At 23.9% G+C, this 23,079-nt stretch overlaps 1 protein-coding gene and 1 long non-coding RNA gene across 2 annotated transcripts in view; both read left to right on the top strand.

Moving 5' to 3' along the window:
• Positions 1 to 23,079, top strand: part of LOC122505501 (agrin-like) — a 70,510-nt gene that overhangs the window by 22,750 nt on the left and 24,681 nt on the right. The window lies entirely within an intron of this gene.
• On the top strand, positions 15,811 to 16,517 carry LOC122505504. The gene is made up of 2 exons (XR_006301925.1): positions 15,811 to 15,882; positions 16,203 to 16,517. It is a non-coding gene; the product is annotated as an uncharacterized LOC122505504 (long non-coding RNA).

Here is a 23,079-nt window from a genome sequence, read left to right as displayed (position 1 = left end):
TGAATTTCAGTTAAAATTGTAGATAATAATTGAATATATTTATTTATTTCTTTTGAAGAATTTTAATAAAATTTTTGAAATTACCTACATTTTTCGAAGAATTTACTTAAAATTGTATTAAAAATAATTATAATTAATTTATTATTAAATAATTATTAGTAATTTTAGTATTAAAAATAATTGAAATCTTCTGATAAATTTTATTATTTAGAAAAATAATTGAGGTCTTGCAACGAATTTTTATTACATTTTTTTAATAATTTAAATCCTGTGAAGAATAATTATTATTATTTTTTTAAATAATTGAATTCTTAGAACGAATTTTATTACATATTTTAAAATAATTTAATTCTTTTGAAAAATTTTATTAAAATAGTAGATTTTTTTAGGAAGTCATTTAAAATTATTGTATTAATAATAATTTAAATCCTAGGAAAAATGTTATTATTGATGATAATAATTTAATTCTTACAAGGAATTGAATTCTATGAAATTAATTTCTATGGAAAAATAATAACGATTAATTATTTATTTTAAAAGGAAGTTATTGATGTTTTCGAATAATTTTACTTTTGAAGAAATTTGTAAATAAATGTAATAGAAATTTTTTTTAAGTATCTAATAATTTTTAAAGTGAATCAGAATATTCTCTAGGGTCAGGGAAATAGTCAAAATTTTGTCTGGGAATCAGGGAAAAGCAAAATAAATTTTTTTGTGGCAACCCTGATTTAATAATACAAAATGTATTAAGTTTAATAAATTTTTTTAAGCCCAAGAACTTTTGTTTGAAACATTTATCCCCAAAATACATAGTTTAAGAAATATTTAAGAAGTTTCGTTATTTTGCCACACACTGGATAAGGATATGAAAAGACATCAACTTTAGACCTTTTAAACTCTAATGTTAGAGAAATATTTCAATCTTCAGGGTATTGTTTAGAGGCAAGGGTTGAAATTGAATAAATTTCTGGAATTTTCCCCGAATAAGATGAACGACTACTGGTTATACAACAATCAGCTCTTGTCGATTCCGGTAGCCGTTGGTGGTCAGTCGTGCTACCAAGCCTGTGGTTGACTTACTTAACTGACCTGAAGACCCAGTGAACGTGCTCTGTTGAATTTTAATTGGATGCCTCAGAGCAACGCTCTTCTTCGCAATAATTTACCTCACTTCTTTGCCAGATCGTTACTCCCTATAATTCGCATTTAGAATCGTTAAATACCAGGGAAATGCCTTGCTAAATCGCGAGAGGCACTTTATATTTCCTGGTCAAGAAAAAATGCCGTGAAAACATCAATTTGCAATGAAACTGAAGAAGAAATCTTAACTCTTTTTTTTTTTTTTTTTTTTGTAGAATGTATAACTAAATTTGTTAGTCCAGTGAAAATTTTATCAATCTGGATTCTGGAATGAAAAAGTTTATAGATATCTTAAGTTTTCTCACGTTCTTTAAACGAGTTCACTTGACAAATTGATTTATCACATTTTGTTTCGAACTCTTTTCTGTATTGTTTCGGAATTCAAAGCGAAGAATTGATCCGCATTGGAGTTACGTTTGTGTCTTTTTTTCTAGAGTCTCTTAGAACAAATAAATCGTGCTTTGAAATCGAATATAGGAGAACTTGATTAAAATCGTGAATTAAAATTCACGATTTACGAAATCAAAAATTCTTTTACATCTTAAGATGTGCATAAAGGAGAAAGACTCATTTGGCAAATTATTGCAGAAAGACACATTTTTTGTCAGTGAAGAAAAAGTGACATTAAAAGAAAAGTGATACTATTTATATAAATGCAAAGCTACTTTTCGATTTATGCTTTCTCACAGGCAATTTCCAGATTCATTATTACTCATAAACTCCGCAAATTACTCAATTTTTTTCTCAAAAAGTTAATAACACGTGTTGTTTTAAGTATCTTAACTCGCACTACTAAGACTTGTAATGATTGTAAACCTAGAATAGAAGTTTAATTATATTTGAAAACGTTCGTAAACGTACTTTTTTTTAATGATTCTTCAACAACTATATGTAAGGCAATAAATAGTAGAGACTTGTAAAGTGATTTATAAAATTTTCATTTCTGGAGAAAGCATTTTGAGAGAATTAACATTTAACTATCGACTCGAACTATTCAGGAATGTTTTTTTTCTTATTTGCGAAAAAGAAAAAGAGTGGAATTTGTAATGTTAGAGGTTTATAACGATCAAGATATCTGACATTGCGCTATAGAGTCGTCTTAGAAAAGAAATTATATAGTATAGATGCATTGATGACCTAGAAACAGGATTTCAAGTTTGGTTTTTCTTTCTTCCTTACTCTCTCCGTTTCTTCGGCTCGCAAGTCATTTTGTTTCTCGTTTATAATCATTCGTGGAAAAACATGATAGACTAACTTTAGAAAATAACCACGATTCAACCAATTAAGCCATATATAACTTGTGTGTGAAACTGATTAAGTCATTTTAAATGAATGTTCAGAGTGAGAGTAAATCAATTGATTTAAATACATTTTTTCATTTAGCTATTCATTTATCAATGATTTTTATTGGTGCCTTCTTTTTTTTTATTGCGAGTCCAGTTTGAAGCGAGTGAGAGTTGTCATATTAATTAATAATTACTCATGATTATTATTAACAGGGTTGACACTAAAATTTAATTTTGTTTCTCCCTGACTTTTCAGACAAAATTTTGACTTTTTCCCTGACCCTAATGAATATTCTGATTCACTCTCAAAATTATTAGATACTCAAAAAAATGTTCTATTCCAGTTACGAATTTCTTTAATTGGAAAATTATTCAAATACATACAATGATTCAAAAAAATTAAATTATTTCCTAAATTTGTTAGACAATCTTTTTGTTGATATTTGTAAAAAATTCTCTTTTGTTTGCATTTTGAATTTTGTGGAATAGTGATCGGAATATGAATAGTGTGTTTGTTAGCTTGTTAAAAGTATTTTTTTTTTTGCTATTGTTATGTAAAGAATATATGGACAAGAAATATTGCCACTTTCTGTGCGTCGGTTACAATTGTTAAAACACATAATTAAACGTATTCTTTTAATGACTTTAGAGATTTATGATTTTGAAATAGCGAAGACGTGAGTTCGTCATCAACGAAATGGGCATTGTAGGAACTATAAAAGGAGGCAAATTTATGGTTCATCATAAACACGTAATTTATAGTGCCAAATTAAATTTTCCCTTTCAATGATATTCACTTTTTTAGTTTTCAAGATTAACGTACACGCATTTATGCATATACCTGTTATATGTACGAGAATTATTTTCGGTATTAAACAATTATTTTTTTAAAACTCGAATGCTAATTACCAACGGATTTGAAATTTTTTTAATTATACTAGTGATTTAATTGGATTGTGATTTGTTTGTATAATATAATTAGTGGATGATTTTTCGGATTTAGGGAAATTGATTTTAGTGCCGAGTCCTCTTGGCTAGTTATAAGGTGAGGTACACGTTGAAAATATAATCAGGCAATAAGTGTCAGAGGCAAGAAGGAGTATCAGTTAGGAATGTTATGAGAGTGACGAGAAGGAGGTGCAGGATATGTAGTGAGTGGCGTTATAGTCCGACGGTAGGAAGGAAAGCTAATATTGGAAACCCGAGTCCTAGAGAAGAGAAACTGAAGATTAATCATGCTATGTGCCTAATAACTCCCAAGAACTTACAACTTGAGCTGAATATTCAATCTTTCAAGAAATGTACAAATTTCATCCTGGTACCATAAGAGAGAAGAACCCTAGGACGTTTTTACTCTTAAAGTAGGTATAGAGGTCAGATCCAGGTTAATTTCGTGTCCCTCGAAGGTCATTGCTGCAACTGCTTATTTCATAATTACATCTTCGCTGTCAGAAACGTCTGGTGCATTCTGAATATTTAATATTTCCTGCGTTTATAATCCTTTATCGAAATAGTATGAGTTATTACTTTATCGAAAATCAGAAGAAGACAACGATGCTTAATAAAGAACTAACAAATTTTTGTTGTTGCTACAAAATTTTTTGTTACCTCAACAGATTTATTGTTGTTTGAAAAAATTTGAATTGTTAGGACAACAAGATAAATTTGTTAGTTTTATATTAACAATCTTTTTGTCAACGTAACAATCTTTTTTGTCCGTATAGTAATTATTAATATGAATTTAGAGAATAAGAGAAGCAAAAAATCGAAAAATCCGTTTAAGCATTTCGAAAGACTAATGTCTTTCGAAATGCTTAAACGGATTTTTCAATATAAAACATTAAAGAGTTGTTTTGTCTGGAATTTACATGTACTTAAATTTCTGTTTGCAAAGTATATTGAAATTCAGAGGCTGAATTCGTTTCTTCTGTTTATATGGTCTTTTTAAGATTTGCTTACATGTGAGTTGAGGTGACCTGTGGTTACCCTGTGAAGCGACAGTGAATTACCTTAACTGTACAAGTCAGTTAAGAGTGTTTTCTTTCCAGTATGTAAACTTGTGCGAAACAATATGTGAAATTAACCTCAGGATTTTTATTTTGAATCTAAATAAGGAAATTCACTAATTAGTCATTACTGAATGATTAACATCTCATTCTTCAATCTATCATCTTAAATATCAATTCCTTTTAAGAGGTTTTTAGAATATCCACAGGTCAGGGAAATCAGCAAATACAGGGAAAAGTTAGGGATTTTTATTAAAGTACTGGAAAAAATTAAATTTGCACGATCCAGAATTATAATTTTATTTAATTTCATATATTTAATTAATTATTAAAAATCATGGATTTATAGAAGAATTCTAGTTAAAAACAAGAAAAAAAATGAATTTTAGAGAAGTTACAAATATTTCTAGAAATTCAATTTTGTTAAAAAATTTCAAAAAATTTTCGTAAAAATTTCAATTATCTTTAAAAGTAATAAAATTCTTCTCAAAAATTCAATTATCTTCATAAATACTAAAAATTTCACAGAAATTCAATTATTTACAAATTTTTTATAAATTTCTTCGCAATAATTCAATTATTTTCATTAATATTAAAATTTTTTACAGACATTCAATTATTTTCATGAGTAATAAAAGTCATCATAGAATTTCAATTGCTTTTAATTCCATTATTAGAAACATTTTTTTTATAAAATTCTTTACAACATTCAATTATTTTCGTAATTAATTTTCACATGAATTTAATAATTAAAAAAAAATTTTAAAAAGTTCATCGTAAGAATTAAATTATTTTTAAAAATTTTAATAAATTTCGTTGCAAGAATTAAATTATTTTCATAATTAACAACGTTTTTAACAAGGATTCAATTATTTTCATGAATTCAATTATTTATAGTACCTACAATTTTAATCGAATTCCTCGAAAAATGTAATTTATTATTCTTAAATATTTTATTAATATTCGTCGAAAAAATTCAATTATTTAAAAATTTGTTGATAAAATTCTTCATGAGAATTGAATTTTGAGAAAAATTCATTTATTCAAAAATTTCTTCATATTTGTATTTAAATAATTGAATTCTCGTAGAATTTTCTAATAAAGATTGTTTTAAAAATAAATTTTAGTTCAAATTTAAGATAATTAAATAATTAATTTTTTTGAAATTACTTCAAGTTTTTATTTTCTGAATATTTAATTGATGAATTTTCGTATAATCATCATCTACTATTTTAATAAAATTTTTCAAAAAAAATTTAATAAACTTGTACACAAACATTTAATTACTTTCATAATTAATGAGTTCAATTATTTACAAATTTTTTCATAAATATCTTTGCAATAGATCCATTATTTTTATAAATAATAAAAAAATTTACAACAATTCAATTATTTTTATAATTAATAAAATTCTTTTTAGGCATTTAATGATTTTCATAAATAATAAAACTCACTGAAGAATTTAAATTTATTTTTAAAACCATTTTAATGGAATTCCTCAAAAAATATAACTGTTCTTAAAAATTTTATTAAAATTTATCGACAGAATTCAATTATTTAAAAATTTGTTGATAAAATTTCTTATAAGAATTCAGTTTAGAGAAACATTCAATTATTTAATAAATTGTTTATTTTTGTATTTAAATAATTGAATTCTCGAATAGAAGTTTGTAATAAAAATTGAAAAAGTTTAATTAAAATTTTGTTAAAATTATTTCAAGTTTTTATTTTCTAAATATTTAATTGAAGAATTTTTGAATAATCAAAATTTCGTAAAAATTCAATTGCAAACAAATGAATTTGCAAATTTTCTAGAAACTTTTGCAAAAATTATTAAAAATAATTGATAATTGTTCATTTATTTTTTTCGAAGAATTTTAATAAAATTTTTGAAATTAATTACATTCTTCGAAGAATTTTATTATTTAGGAAAATAATTGAAGTCTTGCAACGAATTTTATTACATTTTTTCAAAATAATTGAACTCCTATGAATAATTTTATTGTTTATGAAAATAATTCAATTCTTACAACGAATTTTATTACATTTTTTTAAAAATATAATTGCATTTTTTTGGGAAATTTTATTAAAATAGTAGATTTTGAAAATATTTGAATTTCAGCGAAGAATTTCATTATTTGTGAAATGTAATTGAATTCTTGCAAAAAATGTTTGAAAATAATTACATTTTTCGAGGAATTCATTTAAAATTGTATTAAAAATAATTTAAATCCTATCAAAAATATTATTATTTATGATAATAATTGAATTCTTACAACGAATTTTATTACATTTTTTAAAATAATTGAATTGATGTGAAAAATTGTATTACTTTTAAAAATAATTGAATTCTTGCGAAGGATTTTATTAAAATTTTTTTTGATAAATTTTATGGAAGTTTAAATTATTATAAAACATGAAGATAGCGATCACTCCGAGTCTTCGACTCGGAGTGCTCGATATCTTCATGTTTTATAATAATATCCTTAAATATTATTGAATTTCAAAAGGTTTAAATTTAAGTTTTTTTTAAATTTTAATTCCTATGGGAAAATAATAATGATTAGATATTTATTTAAAAAAGAAGTTATTGATGTTTTTGAATAATTTTAGAATTAAAGAAATTCGTAAATGTAATAGAATATTTTTTTGAGTATCTAATAATTTTTAGAGTATTTCCACCTTACTTGGTGAGATTAAAGGATTGAAGACATTATTTAAAATCATGTTTTGATAAATTGGCATGCCATGAACACATGTTCAAATCACAAAAGAAGAAAATAGTACACATGCACTTTCCCGAGAGAGAAAGAGAGATAGACATTCATTCATTAGGAATTCTCTTCGACACAAGGTGTTATTTGATAAAGACGGTAAATACGTCACATGATGTGTTGAATAAAAAGTACTCGCTGAAAAGAGAGAAAAAAAAGGGAAAAAAAGGAAAAATGAAGAGAGAAAGAGTTTATAAAAGAGAGAAGAAATGCTGGCACGCATTACTCGATTGAAATTTCTCCGATCTAACGGATCGATACCTCCCGGGCTTCATTGGAGTCTCCGCGTCTTCGTGAGAAGTGCCAGAGTCTGGGAGGTAGTTTTTCGCCCTAGTACTCCACTTACCACTTGCTACTTGCCACTTAGTCGATAGCACGATTTATGGGACAAGACTCTGACTCTGCCTCCACACCACGTGTCTCCTCGGTAAAAGTCGACCGCGGAAACTCATCTCACGTGCAAAAAAAAAAAAAAAAAAAAAATTATCTGCCTGAAAAACGTTTATAGTCCATTTTTTTACGTTCTTTTTCCTTTCTTGTTCACGTGAAAGTTTGCGAAATCAGATGCGGAAAAGTGAATTATAAAACTTGGATCCAGTGATAGAAATAAAATACAAATAAAATTGCAATCCATTACTCGGTCAATAAAATATGAAATCACCAATAATTTTTCTTAAATCGAAAGTATCATAATTAGATTTAGTGGTGGTAAATTTAAATTAGTGAGAGTTGATTATTTCTGGATCCATAACATCAAATTGATCACATACTTCTGATCCTTCTGATATGTGAGGCATTCCAGATGAAATTTCCACTAAAATTCTTTAGATTTCTATACAAAAAGTAGGAAAACCCGTATAGTTTTTACTTTATGGATGAAAATAAAAGTTATGATTTTTTAAGCCCTCTGCTCCTCTTCAAGAAGTTTAACAAAAATCATAACTTTCGCAATTTTCATTCAATCATAAAGTGAAAACTACTTTTTTTCAATTTTCATATAGAAATCGAAAAAAAATTCCCAATGAAAATTTCCACTACGGAATGCCCCATGTATGTTATGAACTTTGTTAACGTGCGGTCCGTTTGGCTATAGGGCATTATTTCATTTGAAAGGCTTCAAAGTACAAAAGACAAACAATGTATAAATATCGAGCACAAGCTGGAATTTCTTTATTTGCATTTGAGAGTACACTCGCTTTGTATATAAAGCGATTTAATTAGGTTTTTTCTCTCACTGAAATCCGATAGTAGCTCAACAGAATCATGTCGAACCGGTACTCGCGAAACTGTATAGATATATTCTTTTGTTTTGTTCAATCACGACCGAAACTAACCCCCCTTCCTCTATAATCTATTAAAATATTTCCAACTCTTTCCATTGGTAAAATTCTCCTACAATACAATTCTCGATGACATCGAAAAAAAATATTTATCTCAAACAGACAAATTTTTATTGAATCAATCTGAATCAATTTTGTTTTTTAAATCAAAGCTGAAATATTAAAATTTGTTTCCTGTAAAAGTTCAATTTTTATTTAATGTGCAGATTATGTTAACAGACTTCGTACTCGTAATTAATTTTAACCTTTGGAGAAGACACCTCTTTTTTAGATCATTTTTCAATGATCAAGTAATTTTGAACTGTTCTTCTGATCAACCTAAGGATTATTTTTAAATATAGTTTAAACTCTATAAAATAAGTCTGCATACTTTAAAGTTTAAATCCTTATAAAAAATATTAAACAATGGACAAAAAGCTTTTCGTAAAAAAACGTGGGGTCTGAATGACCCCATGTGTTCTCCGAGGGTTAAAAAATTAACAGAAAGTAGCTTTCAAACTAAAAAAGTAGTAAAAAGTAGCTATCGACAAATTAGACTTGACGACCAAAAAACTCGTTTTAGAAACATTACAAAACTTAAAAAATTTAATTCTATATTTTATTTTCGTGACTTCTTCTTAATTTTCATTAAAATATTTACTTCTTTATTATCCTGATAATAAATTGAATTCCTACAACGAATTTTATTATTCCTGCGAAAGAATTTAAATATTTATAAAAATAATTTAATTCTTGTCAAGAATTTTATAAAAATTTTTGAATAATTGATTTCTTTCGACTAATTTAATGCAAATTCTAATTTAAATAATTGAATTCATGCGAAATTTCTACTATTCATGAAAAGAATTGAATATTCTTACGAATATTTTTACTACAAATTTTTTAAATAATAATTGAATTCTGTTTGCGAAAAGTTTTTAAAAATAATTAAATTTTACAAAGAATTCGATTAAAATTGTTGAGAATAATTCATTGTCTGAGTAGCATTTGATTAAATTTTTTTTGATAATAATTGAATTCCTAAAAAGCATTTTATTATTTATGAAAATAATTGAATTCATGCGATCGATTTTATTAGAATTTTTTTAAATAATTGAATTTCCAAGAAGACATTTATTAGTTTTGAAAATAATTGAATTCCTGTAAAAAAATTCTTGTCTTTATCTAAATAATTGAATTTTTCCAAAGAATTTTTAAAAAATCATTTTTTTTTAATTAATTGATTTTTTCGAGGAATGGAAATTAAATTTTTATAAGAATAATTACATTTTCTGAGCAATTTCTATGAAATTTTATAAAGAATAATTGAAAATCCTGCGATGAATTTTATAACGTATGAAAATAATCAAATAGTTGCTAAAAATTTTATGAAAATTTTTAAAAAATAATTGAATTCCTGGGAAGAATTTTATTATTTATGAAAATAATTAAATTCATGCGAACGATTTTATTAGAATTTTTTTAAATAATTGAGATTTCCATTGAGAAATTTATTAGTTTAAAAATTAATTGAATTCTTGTGATAAATATTATTGTTATTTATGAAAATAATTGAATTTTGCAAATAATTTTATTAAAATGCCTCAAAATAATTGATTTTTCGAGAATAATTCTGTAATTTGCCATAATTGAAATCCTGATATGAATTTTATTATTTATGAAAATAATTGAACAGTCGCAAAGAATTTTATTAAAATTTTCAAAAAGAATTGAATTCCTGCGATGAATTTTATTGTTTATAAAAATAATTGAATTTCTATGAAAAATTGGGTTATTTTTGAAAATAATTGAATTTTTCATAAGAATTTTAAAAAACTTTATTTTAAATAATTAAATTCTTCGAAATATAATAAATATTATGAAAATTTTGTTTTAAATAATTGAATGCTTGTGGAAAACTTTATTTGTGAAAATAATTGAATTTTTCGATTAATTAAATTAAAGTAGTATTAAAAATAATTGAAATTCTTTGATGAGTTTTATTATTTATGAAAATAATTGAATTCTTGCTGAGAATTTTTTTAAACATTTTTTTAAAAAAATTGAATTTCCATGAAAAATATTATTATTAGTGAAAGTAATTGAATTATTGTGAAGAATTGTATAAAAATTTTGTTAAACAATTGATTTTTGCGAAATTTGTTTGAAAATGCTATTCTAAATTAATTGAATTCCTGTGGAAATTTCATTATTTATGAAAATAATTGAATTTTATAATTATTTTTTTTAAATAATTGAATTGTTTTGCGAAATGTTATTAAAATAGTAGATTTTGAAAATATTTGGATTTCAGCGAAGAATTTCATTATTTGAGAAATGTAATTGAATTCTTGCAAAAAATGTTTGAAAATAATTACATTTTTCGAGGAATTCATTTAAAATTGTATTAAAAATAATTTAAATTTTAGGAAAAATTTTATTATTTATAATAATTGAATCCGTACAACAAATTTTTACTACATGTTTAAAATAATTGAAATCCTGTGAAGAATATTATTATTTATGAAAATAATTGAATTCTTACGACGGATTTTATTGAAATTTTTGTAAATAATTTTTTTGAAAAATCTTATGGAAGTTAAAATGAAGATAGCGATTACTCCGAGTCGAAGACTCGGTTAATCGCTATCTTCATGTTTTATAATAATATTCTTAAAAGTTATTGAATTTCAAAATGTTTAAGTTTTAATTTTTTTAAATCTTAATTCCTATGGAAAAAGTCAAAATTTTGTCTGGGAATCAGGGAAAAGCAAAATTAACTTTTTGTGGCATCCCCGATAAAACTTGAACTTTAAATTGTTTTAAAATTTTGTCACTGAATTAATTGTGGATTCGTAAGATTCTTAATATTAAAATTGTTGTTCGAGATTAATGTTAAAAAAGAAAGTAAACGAGCACAACAAGTTTAAACTTTGAAATTATTATCAACTTTAGTAATTGGAATAAAAATTTTTTTAGACATTCACATCGTTTGTTATCTGACATCAAAGTAAGAGAGACGCATTATGTTCTATCTCTTTCACTTTAGCATAATTTAGTCAGTTAACAACATTCTTGGCGAGTAGGAAAAATTATTTTTTACTGTTATTCCTATAAATGTACCAGACCTTCATAATTTTTCGATCTACTGATTATTAGATAGACAAAATATTTAAAGTAAAATGAAATTGAAGTATTTTTTGCACTATGATATACAGTTTGGTTGAAGAAACATAATTTGATGCTGTTAATTATATAATCATTATAATTATGTAGATGAAATAATTTGAAATACACGAAGCAGATTTATTTAATGCAACTCGGAAATGCATGCCGTTAGTGTAGATTCTCGTTTCACAGAGAATATATCATATCTATCTATAATAGTATGCAAGCAATGAGTGGAACTGACAAGTAAATTCTTCATATGAACGATAGTGTCAATATATCGAATAGTCATTTATTCTCATTGTCAGTGTATAAAGAGGCTCGTGATCTGTTTGCATGGACATTGTGGCTCTTCATATGGGTGGTTCCCTATCAGCTGAAGCATCTTATTTCCTCATAGCCAGCAGTGCACAGAGTACAACGCAACGAGCAGCATTGTCCCGCTATGATATAATAAAACGAGTTAACTCGAAACCGCAAGGTGAATCGACGACTGCCACACGCGACACCTTCTTTATGCTCTCTAATAGACTGACTTCCCTGCTACATATATATTTATTTATATACAGTCGTTAAACCAACCCTCCGCTCCGCAAGAATAGCTTCGAACCAGCCAATAAATACATGCCTCATTATTATGTACATTCAAAATTTTAAATACATACACCAGAGCATCGAACAAAAATTTATCAACAGTATCAATAAAATGTTTAATGCGCATTAAATTATAATCCCGACTAGACTGTCTATTCAATGCATATACACACTGTTCAAAATCCGACTCCAACTTTACAACTTTACTTGAAATGTTATTTCATCTTTTGAGTCAAAGTGTGAATGCTTGCATTTCATTAGTTTCAAATATTTTGTGAATCCGATCAAATGAAAGTATTCACACTTTTTGAGATTGAAAGTACATCATTTTTTATCTTTTGGTGTAACGCTGGAGTCCGATTTTCAAACAGGCTTCGAACTCATCTACTAAAACCTACTATTTACTACTTTTTTAAGTTATGATATGGTATTTTTTTAGATTTCAGCCACTAAAAGCTACTTTTGTAAACAATATTCGAAATTCAATTATTTTCAAAATCTAGTATTTCCATCAAATTTCGCAAAACAATTCAATTATTTTTTTAAAAAAATTGATAAAATTCATCCAAAATTCAATAATTTTCATAAATAATAAAATTTCCACTGGAATTCAATTAATTTAGAATATAATTTTCAAAAAAATTTCGAAAGACTCAATTATTTAACAAAAGTTTTATACATTTCTTCAAGTCAATTACTTTCACTAATAATAACATTTTTCATGGAAATTCAATTTTTTAAAAAAAATTTTTGATAAAATTCTAAGCAAGAATTCAATTATTTTCATAAATAAGAAAACTCATGGAAGAATTTCAATTATTAATACTACTTTAAATTAATAAATCGAAAAATTCGATTAATTTCTAAAATAACAAAAATTTCCATAGAAATTCAATTCCTTTTAAACATATAAATTTATCGCAATAATTCAATTATTTTCATAAATAATAAAATTCTTCACAGGAATTCAATTATTTTTGAAGATTTTAATAAAATTCTTTGCAACTATTCAATTATTATTTATTTTCAAAAATAATAAAATTCATAGTAGGATTTCAATTATTTTTAATACAATTTTACAGGAGTTGCTAAAAAAATGTAATTATTCTTATAAAAATTTAATTTACATTCCTCGAAAAAATCAATTATTTAAAAAAAGTTTTTTTTTAAATTCTTTTGAAAAATTCAATTATTTACAAAAATATACGAATTTTTCACAGGAACTCAATTAATTTAGAAAAGGATTTTCAAAAAAAGATTCGAAAAAATTAATTATTTAACATAATTTTTATACCTACAATTCTTCACAATAATTCAATTACTTTCACTGATAATAACTTTTTTCATGGAAATTTAATTTCTTAAAATAAAATTTTCATAATATTTATTATATTTCGAAAAATTTAATTGTTTACAAAATTATTAAAATTTTTTACAGGAATTCAATTATTTTCAAATACTCTAATAAAATTGTACGAAGGAATTAATTATTGCAAATACAATTTTAATTAAATTTTTTTTAAATAATTCAATTATTCTTTTAGATTTTTAAAATTTTTCTCAAGAATCCAATTATTTACAAAAATAATTCTACGAAAGAATTCAATTATTTTGAGGCATTTTAATCAATTTTTTTGTAAAATTCAATTATTTTCATAAATAACAATATTCATCTCAAGAATTTAATTATTTTTGAAAGTAATAAATTTCTTCCTGTAAATTTAATCATTTTTAAAAGTAATAAATTTCTTCTTATAAATTTAATTATTTAAAAAAATTCTAATAAAATCGTTCGCAAGAATTCAATTATTTTCATAAATAATAAAATGCTTTTTAGGAATTCAATTATTTTCAAAAAAATTTAATAAAATGCCACACAGACATTCAATTATTCTCAAAAATTTTAATAGAATTCTTTGTACAATTTATTTATTTTTTAAAACTTTTCCCAATTCAATAATTTTTAATATCTTCTAATTTCATAAAATTTCCATACAGAATTCAATTATTTAAAAAATTTGTTGTAAAAATCTTCGTAAGAATTCCATTATTTTCATGAACAATAAAAATTTCTAATGAAGTCAATTATTTAAATTAGATTTTGCATAAAATTAGTCGAAAGAAATGAATTATTTAAAATTTGTTTTAAAATTCTTCGCAAGAATTAAATTATTTTTATAAATATATTTAAATTGTTTCATGAATAATAAAATTCGTTGCAGGAATTCAATTTATTAGCAGGATAAGAAAGAAGTCAGTTTTTGAATTTTTGGCAGTTTTGTGAAGTGTTTAAATCGAGTTTCTTTTATCCTCAAGTTGATTTTTTCGATAGTTGCTTTTTTTACTACTGTTTTTAGACTGAAAGCTACTTTTTGCCAGTTTTTTAAAATTAATTATCGAGTGCGCAGTCTGAATTTGAGGAATTCAGCAATGATATTGTCAGTTTTTACTAAAGTGAAAGAAAGTTTGCCATCACGAATGATTCAGTGCATATATCAATGTCTTTATATTGGGAGAGAAAAGAAGAAAATTCCTATTACAAATAGAAGTTAATGAATTATAGAAGTCAGAATTCTTGCACCTCTAGAGTTATTAATATGAGCAGTACGGAAACTTCAAGACCTTCTAGCACCAATGGCTTAGGAGAGTATTATACCGAGTAGAGTCAAGATGCTTTTGCGATTGCCATAACACGCACAACTATGCAGTTTTACTTTAACTGCACCTCTTAAAAGCGATAAATGCCAGCTGCCTCTAAATTGCCACTTCGATGGCTACTGAGACTCGATTTAATCGCTGAGAATCATTATTACTTTTTCCCTCCAAGGTCGTCTAGTGGAGTCTTGATAAAGCTCTTTTTCCAAAACAAGTTGATTTACAACTTTGATCTAACAGTTATAACTTTTCCGATTGAATATAAATTATACATGTAGAATAGTGCGCGCATAAGTGTAAAATAACTTATCTGATTTGCTTCCATTACTTTTATTATCGTATCACAATTTTACCATATTTCCCAGTTATAATCCTATATATACATCATTTCAAATCGGGAATTAATTTTCAGTCACTACTTTGTATGATTTTGAAATGAAGAAAAATTTGTTTTTATTTCGGAAATATTTACTCGTAAACAGCTGTAGATAAGTATAAAGCAAAGAAGAAATTTTGCAGTTGCGAAAAATGTTTACTTCTAAGCTCCAAAAATATGGGATCTGACAAGTAATCGGAACAAAAGTCAGTTGTATTTTAAATAAAGAGACAAAATTTTTGAAATTTTAAATTCGTTTAAAGAGAAGAAAATTTTTACTTTTTGAAAAATTTCTTTTTCTGTTACACTATTATTTTTCTCTGCATGCTGGAGAACATGGTTTAATAATATTATCATTTAATATGAACTTTTTTCCTTAATCGTGAATAAATAATTTAGTATCAGCATATGCGCGTGTTATTATTTATTCAAGAATAATAAAGCGAAAATTACAAACGTTTACAATTTATTGTTGATTTTCCCTTTATATATAAAGAAGGAAATTAAGAAAATGGTAAATTCTTTTTGATTTCAAGTGCTTTTCGTCTGCTCATAAGCAATACTGTAAGTGTACGAATTTTCTATACACCTGTCCCTTAAATAGTGTGTATTCTTTATTTCTGAATTCTTTTTCTTTTCTCAAAAAATTTTGTTTCCTGAGATTTTTAATTTAGTGAGATAATAAAGCAATTCTGAAATATTTGTAACAAAAATGTCCTTAGTCAACTAATGACCCATTTTTTTTCCCAGAAGGTATCAAACATAATTTAGCAATATTGAAAAAACTGCATTTAGTAAAAATTTGCAAATTAATAAAAATTAGTAATTAGTTTAAATTATTAATTTTTACAAAAATCAGTTGTTTTAATTGATTGTATTTGTAGAAACGAAAATGACTCGTTTGTCGTTTATATTTTTGGCAACAATCTTAATGCTCGTGGCTCCAGTCATAAACGGACAATGCTTGCGTCCTGGTACTCGATGTCAACCTGATGGAAGTTTAGGCAATTGTTGTCGAGGAATTTGTTGGAAAGAGGTGGGATGGACTATTGGACATTGTCAATGGTTTCAATCACGTTAAATAATTTTATAAAATAAAAATAAAATTTTATAAAATACTCACGAAAAAAAGTGTTCATGTTTTGACAAAACCAATATTTTCTACTCTGAATAAAATAATTTTACTTTTACTCTTGTAACTGATTGTTACTTTTACTCTTTCTTGTATAATTTGCATAGAAAAATTGTACTTCTCTTGAAATTTTCATTATAGTAATTAGTAATTGACTATTAGTACTGTTTGCAGTAAATTTTTTTTTAACTTTTTCTTTCAATTAAAAATCTTAACAAAGTCTATGAAAATAATTGAATTTCTGTGAAATTTTTATTATTAATGAAAAGAATTGAATTCCTACGAACTTTTTATTATTTATGAAAATAATTAAATGTTTGCATACAATTTTATAAAAATTTTTTTTTAATAATTGAATTCTTTTTGGGAAATTTTATTTAATATATATTGAAAATAATTGAAATTAGAAAAATTTTTGAAAATAATTGAAATTAGGACAAGAATTTTTTTGACATTTATGAATATAATTGAACTTTGGAGAAGAATTTTGTTATTTATAAAGATAATTGAAATTTTGACGAGAATTTTTTTCAAATTTTGAACATAGTTGAATTTTATAAGAAAAATTTGATTTATTTTTTATTTTAAGAGAAAAAGTGATTGAAAAATTAACATTGTAGATCGAACAGTCACATGCTGTTAAAAACATCATTTTTCTCTCAAAATGTTAAAGAAATTGATTTGAAATTTTTTGAATAAGTCTAGAATATAATCAGGAAGGGCAACGATGTGGAAAAGTTTAAGAATTTAAAAAATTAATTAACTAATAATTTAAAAATGTTTTCTAATTAAATTTAAAAAAATAAAATTGTATTTTAAAATTTAATCGGATTCAGAAAAAAAAACCAGCTCAATTATTCAATATTCCAAAAGAAAAGTAGGAAAATTAATTTAAAATTGAAAAAATGATTCCCTCGAAGTATTTTAATACCCCTCTTGAATGACGTCATAATGTATCACATGCCCTTAAACGAGCATAAATGCAGCACGTGTTGTACATTTAAAAGTACTTTTTCTCTCCACACTTTATTTCTCTGGGTGTAAAAGAACCTCGTTTGGAAATATGTAACATACATGCAACATATGTAGTCCGGCATTTGGTTCTCTGGTCATATAAGAAACTCGAGTTCTTAGCTCGTTACTTTCATTCCTGTTCCTCATCCTTAAGAATTATATTACCATACAAAACCTTTAATTTTTTTTCACTTTTTTTTCTGCAAAACTCTTTTATTCTTTTTTTTCTTCATCTCGAGTTGCAAACAAAAAAATATTCAAATCAACGCTTCCTTTAGAAAGAAAATAAAATAAAATAAAAAAAAATGAATAAAAAAATGTAGCAACAATGTAATAATGATCGCATTCTGGTCTAGTTCAGCGACCCGCATCGCCTTTTCATGTGGCTATTCAACATACTTGTGTGTATTTGTTGACGTGAGCTTATGTATGCTCGTAGGCTCGAATGCACACATGAATGGGCATAAAAAAAAATTTCGCAGACATAATTTCGTTTGCATTGTTCGCCCTCGACTCTACAGACGAGTCTTATTGGCATAATTGATTCTCATCGAAGCGTGGGAGTTAAGTAACTAGTTCTTTGACACTGACATTGACGTAAACACTGACATTGTTCATTTTATATTAAAATTGTTCTTTTCTTTTTGTTTTCGTTTTTCGTGTATATACGCAGGGCTCGAAATAGGTTCGTAAAGTCCTTAATTTGATAGAAAAAGGACGAAAGTTCGTAAATTGTATGATATAATTTGGAGAATTTTAGAGAAATTACAAATGATTGCAGAAATTCAATTATTTTCAAAAGTAATAAAATTCTTCACAGAAATTCAATTGTATTCAAAAATTTTTTAAATTCTCGTCAAAATTTCAATTATTTTTCGAAATTATTAAAATTCGTCTCCGAAATTCAATTACTTTCAAAAATTTTAATAAATTTCTTAGCAAAATTTCAATTATTTTTAGAAATTAATAAATTTCTTGGCAAAATTTCAATTATTTTAAGAAATTATTAAAATTATTCTCCAAAATTCAATTATTTTCAAAAATTTTAATAAAATTCTTGGCAAAATTTCAATTATTTTTAATTCTTTTTAGAAATTCAATTATTTTCAAAAAGTAATAAAATTCTTCACAGAAATTCAATTGTGTTCAAAAATTTTTTAAATTCTCGTCAAAATTTCAATTATTTTTAGAAATTATTAAAATTCTTTTGCGAAATTCAATTATTGTCAAAACTAATAAAATTCTGCGTAAAAATTCAATTGTGTTCAAAAATTTTTAAAATTCTCGTCAAAATTTCAATTATTTTTCGAAATTATTAAAATTCGTCTCCGAAATTCAATTATTTTCAAAAGTAATAAAATTCTTCGTAAAAATTCAATTGTGTTCAAAAATTTTAAAAATTCTCGTCAAAATTTCAATTATTTTTCGAAATTATTAAAATTCGTCTCCGAAATTCAATTATTTTCAAAAATTTTAATAAAATTCTTGCAAAAATTTCTATTATTTTCAAAAATTTTAATAAAATTCTTGGAAAAATTTCAATTATTTTAAAAAATTTTTCTCAATTCAACGATTTTTAATATCTACTAAATAAAATTTTCCAAAAGAATTCATTCATTTAAAAAAATATTAATAAAATTCTACGCGAACATTTAATTATTTTCATAAAATAATAAAAATTTCAGAGGAATTCAATTATTTATAAATATTTTATAAATTTCATCTAAATAGTTCAATTATTTTCATAAATAATAAAATTTTTACAAAGATTCAATTATTTTCGTAAATAAAACTATTATTTTAGGAATTGAATTATGTTTATAAATAATAAAACTCAATGCTGAATTTGAATTATTTTCAATAAAATTTTAATAAAATTTCTCAAAATTGTAATTATTTCTAAAAAATTCCATTATATTTAAAAATTTTTTGATAAAATTCTTTATGAAAATTTAGTTATTCAATAAATTATTTTTTTTATTACATAAATATTTAAATTCTCGTAGAATTTTCTGATAAAAATTAATTTAAAAATGGATTTTAGTTGAAATTTTATATGATAATTGAATAATAAAAGCATTGTAGCGTGAATTTTTATAAATAATTGATTTTTAAAAAGGTTTTAAATTAAAATCATTGAAAATTTGAATTTTTCATACTTTTAACGAACAATTTTGTTAAAGAATTATTTTTTTGAAAAAGTTTATTTCAATTTTACTTGAAATTATTTTTTTGAAGTTTTTATTTTCTAATTATTAAAAATAATGGATTTATAGAAGAATTTTAGTTAAAAACAAAAAAAAATTAAATTTTGGATAAATTACAAATTGCAGAAATTCATTTATTTTGAAGAGTAATAAAATTCTTCGCAGAAATTTAATTATGTTAAAAAATAATAAAATTATTTTTAGGAATTCAATTATTTTCATAAATAATAATATTTATCGCAGAATTTCAATTATTTTTAATAGAATTTTAATCGAATTTCTTTATTTAAAAATTTGTTGATAAAATTTGTGAGAATTCAATAATTTCGGAAAACATTCAATTATTCAATAAATTTTTTATTTTTGTAACTATTTAAATAATTGAATTCTCGTAAAATTGTGTAATAAAAATTGGTTTAAAGATGAATATTTCAGTTTCAATTTTTGACACTAAATAAGAAAATGAAATGTGCAGAAATTAATTAACATTTTGTTGGAATTTTTTGATGATAAAAGTTGAGACAAAAATATTATTTGCGAGGCCGAAAAGAATTTCTCGAAACTTCCGGGACGGTTTGAAACGGTTTAAAGGATCGGCGTATGAAGGGCGTTGAGCTGCCGTAATTCTCATTCGCTGTCCGCATGCAATTCCTCAATTATTTTACGTGGTCGAGCGTATAGTTTTCGAGGTCCAATAATAACGCGATAACTAACCTACTCCAGTTTTTTTTCTCCACGTGGCAAAATTATAATCGTAAATCTTCAATAAATTATCTCATATATATCAGACTATAATGATTAAAGAGGTTTTCTTTAGTTTTTTCTTTCTTTCTAGAGTTCCTCCCTGTATCACAATTTTATTAGAGCTGTCACAGCTCAGGGAAAATGAAATTGATCGAAAGTGCTGTAAAGTAGCTAAAAATTAATAATTATGTAATGATAATTAATAATAATACACTGAAAAAACAATATGTTTGAATCAAACTGAATTATCTTTGTTGTACACTGAATCAAAAATTATTTTTTATAATTGAACTCGCCTAGGATTTTTTTTTTTTGTTGGAATCAAAGAAACAGTCAAAATTGTATCCGGAAATCAGGGAACAACAAAATAAAATTTTTGTAGCAACCGTGATTATTAATAAATAGAAAATCGAGTTTTTGTGCAAAAAAGAAGTTCAGTTCGTCTCTTACGTATTTCTCGATTTCAGAATTGAAAAATTCGAATATTTATTATGTAATAACAGTTATAGAATTGCTTTCTTCTTTTTGTTAAAATGAAGAGATTATGATTTAACAGTTTTATTCTTCTTCTTTTTTATTTTTACCAGACTACATTTCGTTTTGTGTATCTTCTCTTAAATAATTTGTGTCATTAACTATTAATGTTCTTAGGATTATTTTAAAAATAAAATTTTCTAGAATTGCAACAGCCTATTAACATAATTGCGCAATTTTTCCTTGCATGCTGCAAATAGTAATAGTGAAGGATGGGAATTTGAAAAAGAAATATACAGCATTTTCTATTTGTACGGAAATTGTAAATAAGAACGAAATAAATGTAATGTGAGGAAATGATTTAATTAAAAGTGTTTGGAAATTATAGAGAATATCATTTTTGTTTCTCTTTCAATTCACAGTTTTTCTATAAGGATATCAAATTAAGAAAGAAAACTTATCAAAATTGATTTATTTCCTTTTTATAAATAATAAAATTTATAGCAGAATTTCTATTATTGTCAAAAGAAATGGAATTTTTCGCAGAGATTCAATTGTGTTGAAAAATTTTAATTATTCTCGTCAAAAATTCAATTATCTTTAAAAATAATGAAATTTTTCTTCAAAATAAAATTATTTATAAAAAATTTAATAAAATTCTTAGCTAAATGTCAAATATTTTCAAAAATTTTCCTCAATTCAATGATTTTGAACATTTTCTATTTTAATAAAATTTTCCAAAAGAATTTAATTATTTAAAAAAAATTTGATAAAATTCTACGCTAACATTCAATTATTTTCATAAATAATAAAAATTTCAGAGGAATTATATTATTTACAAATTTTTTTATAAATTTCTCCCCAATAAGTCAATTCTTTTTATTAATAATAAAATTTTTAATAAGGATTCCATTATTTTTAAAAATAAAATTATTTTCAGGAATTTCAGTATTTTTAATACAATTTTAATCGAATTCCCCGAAAAATGTATTTAAAAAATTTATGAAAATTCGTCGATAGAATTGAATTATTTAAAAATTTGTTGATAAAATTCTTTATAAGGATTCAATTTTAAGAAGCATTCAATTATTCAATAAATTATTTATTTTTGTAAATATTTAAATAATTTAATTCTCGTAGAATTTTCTGATAAAAATTAATTTAAATAACCTATGAATTTCATTTAACATTTTCTAAGAATTGAATATTAGAAGCTTTATATGGGATGAATTTTTACTTTTTAGAAATAATTGAATTTTGTATATTTTTAATTAAACTTCTTAAAAGTATTTATTTTTTTAAAATTTGTATGAAATTCTTTGTAACAATTTAATTATTTAAAAAAATTCTGATAATGTTTTTTATAAGAATTAAATTTTAAGAAATATTCAATTATTCAATAAATTATTTATTTTTGTATTTTAATAATTGAATTTTCGTATAAAACCTTGTAATCTTGATTTAAAATTGAATTTCAATTAAAAATTTAGATAATAATCGAATATTCGAAGTGTTATGGTGTGAATTATTAGAAATAATTAACTTTTAAAAGATTTTTTATTTTAAATCTTTGAGAATTTTAATAGCAGTAAAACTGTAATAATATTTTTAAAAAATGAATAATTTATTTATTATTTTTCTAAGAAATGATTAAAGTTCATTGTATCTTAGAGTTTTTCACAAACAACTGGCTTAATTTATTTTAAGTAAGGGAAAAGTGAATTTAGTAATTACTTTCAATACATTTTTAATTAAATAATAAATTTCTTGAGAGAATTCAATTATTTTCAAAAAATTTAATGAAATTCCTCGCAACGATTCAATTATTTTAAAAATTTGTGATAAAGTTCTTTATCAGAATTCAATTTTAAGAAGTATTTAATTATTAAATAAATTATTAATTTTTGTATTTAAATAATTAAATTCTCGTAGAATTTTCGAGTAAAAATAAATTTAAAAGTTTAGAATAATAATTGAATATTATAACACTATCAAAGAGCAACGAATTGATACCAAAAATGTGGATCAAATCAAAAATTGATCAAAATTTTTGACATCAATTTGATCCACTTTAGTATTAATTCGACACTTTCAAGAAAATTATGAAGCATGTAAAGGATAAATTTTTAGAAACTGAATTCTATAGATTTGTTATTTAAATTTCTTGAAAGAATTTATTTATTTTTGCGA

The sequence above is a fragment of the Leptopilina heterotoma genome, unplaced genomic scaffold (genome assembly GCF_015476425.1).
Source record: "Leptopilina heterotoma isolate Lh14 unplaced genomic scaffold, ASM1547642v1 Lhet_36, whole genome shotgun sequence".
Lineage (NCBI taxonomy): Eukaryota > Metazoa > Arthropoda > Insecta > Hymenoptera > Figitidae > Leptopilina > Leptopilina heterotoma.
This window is presented reverse-complemented; position numbering and strand designations above follow the sequence as displayed.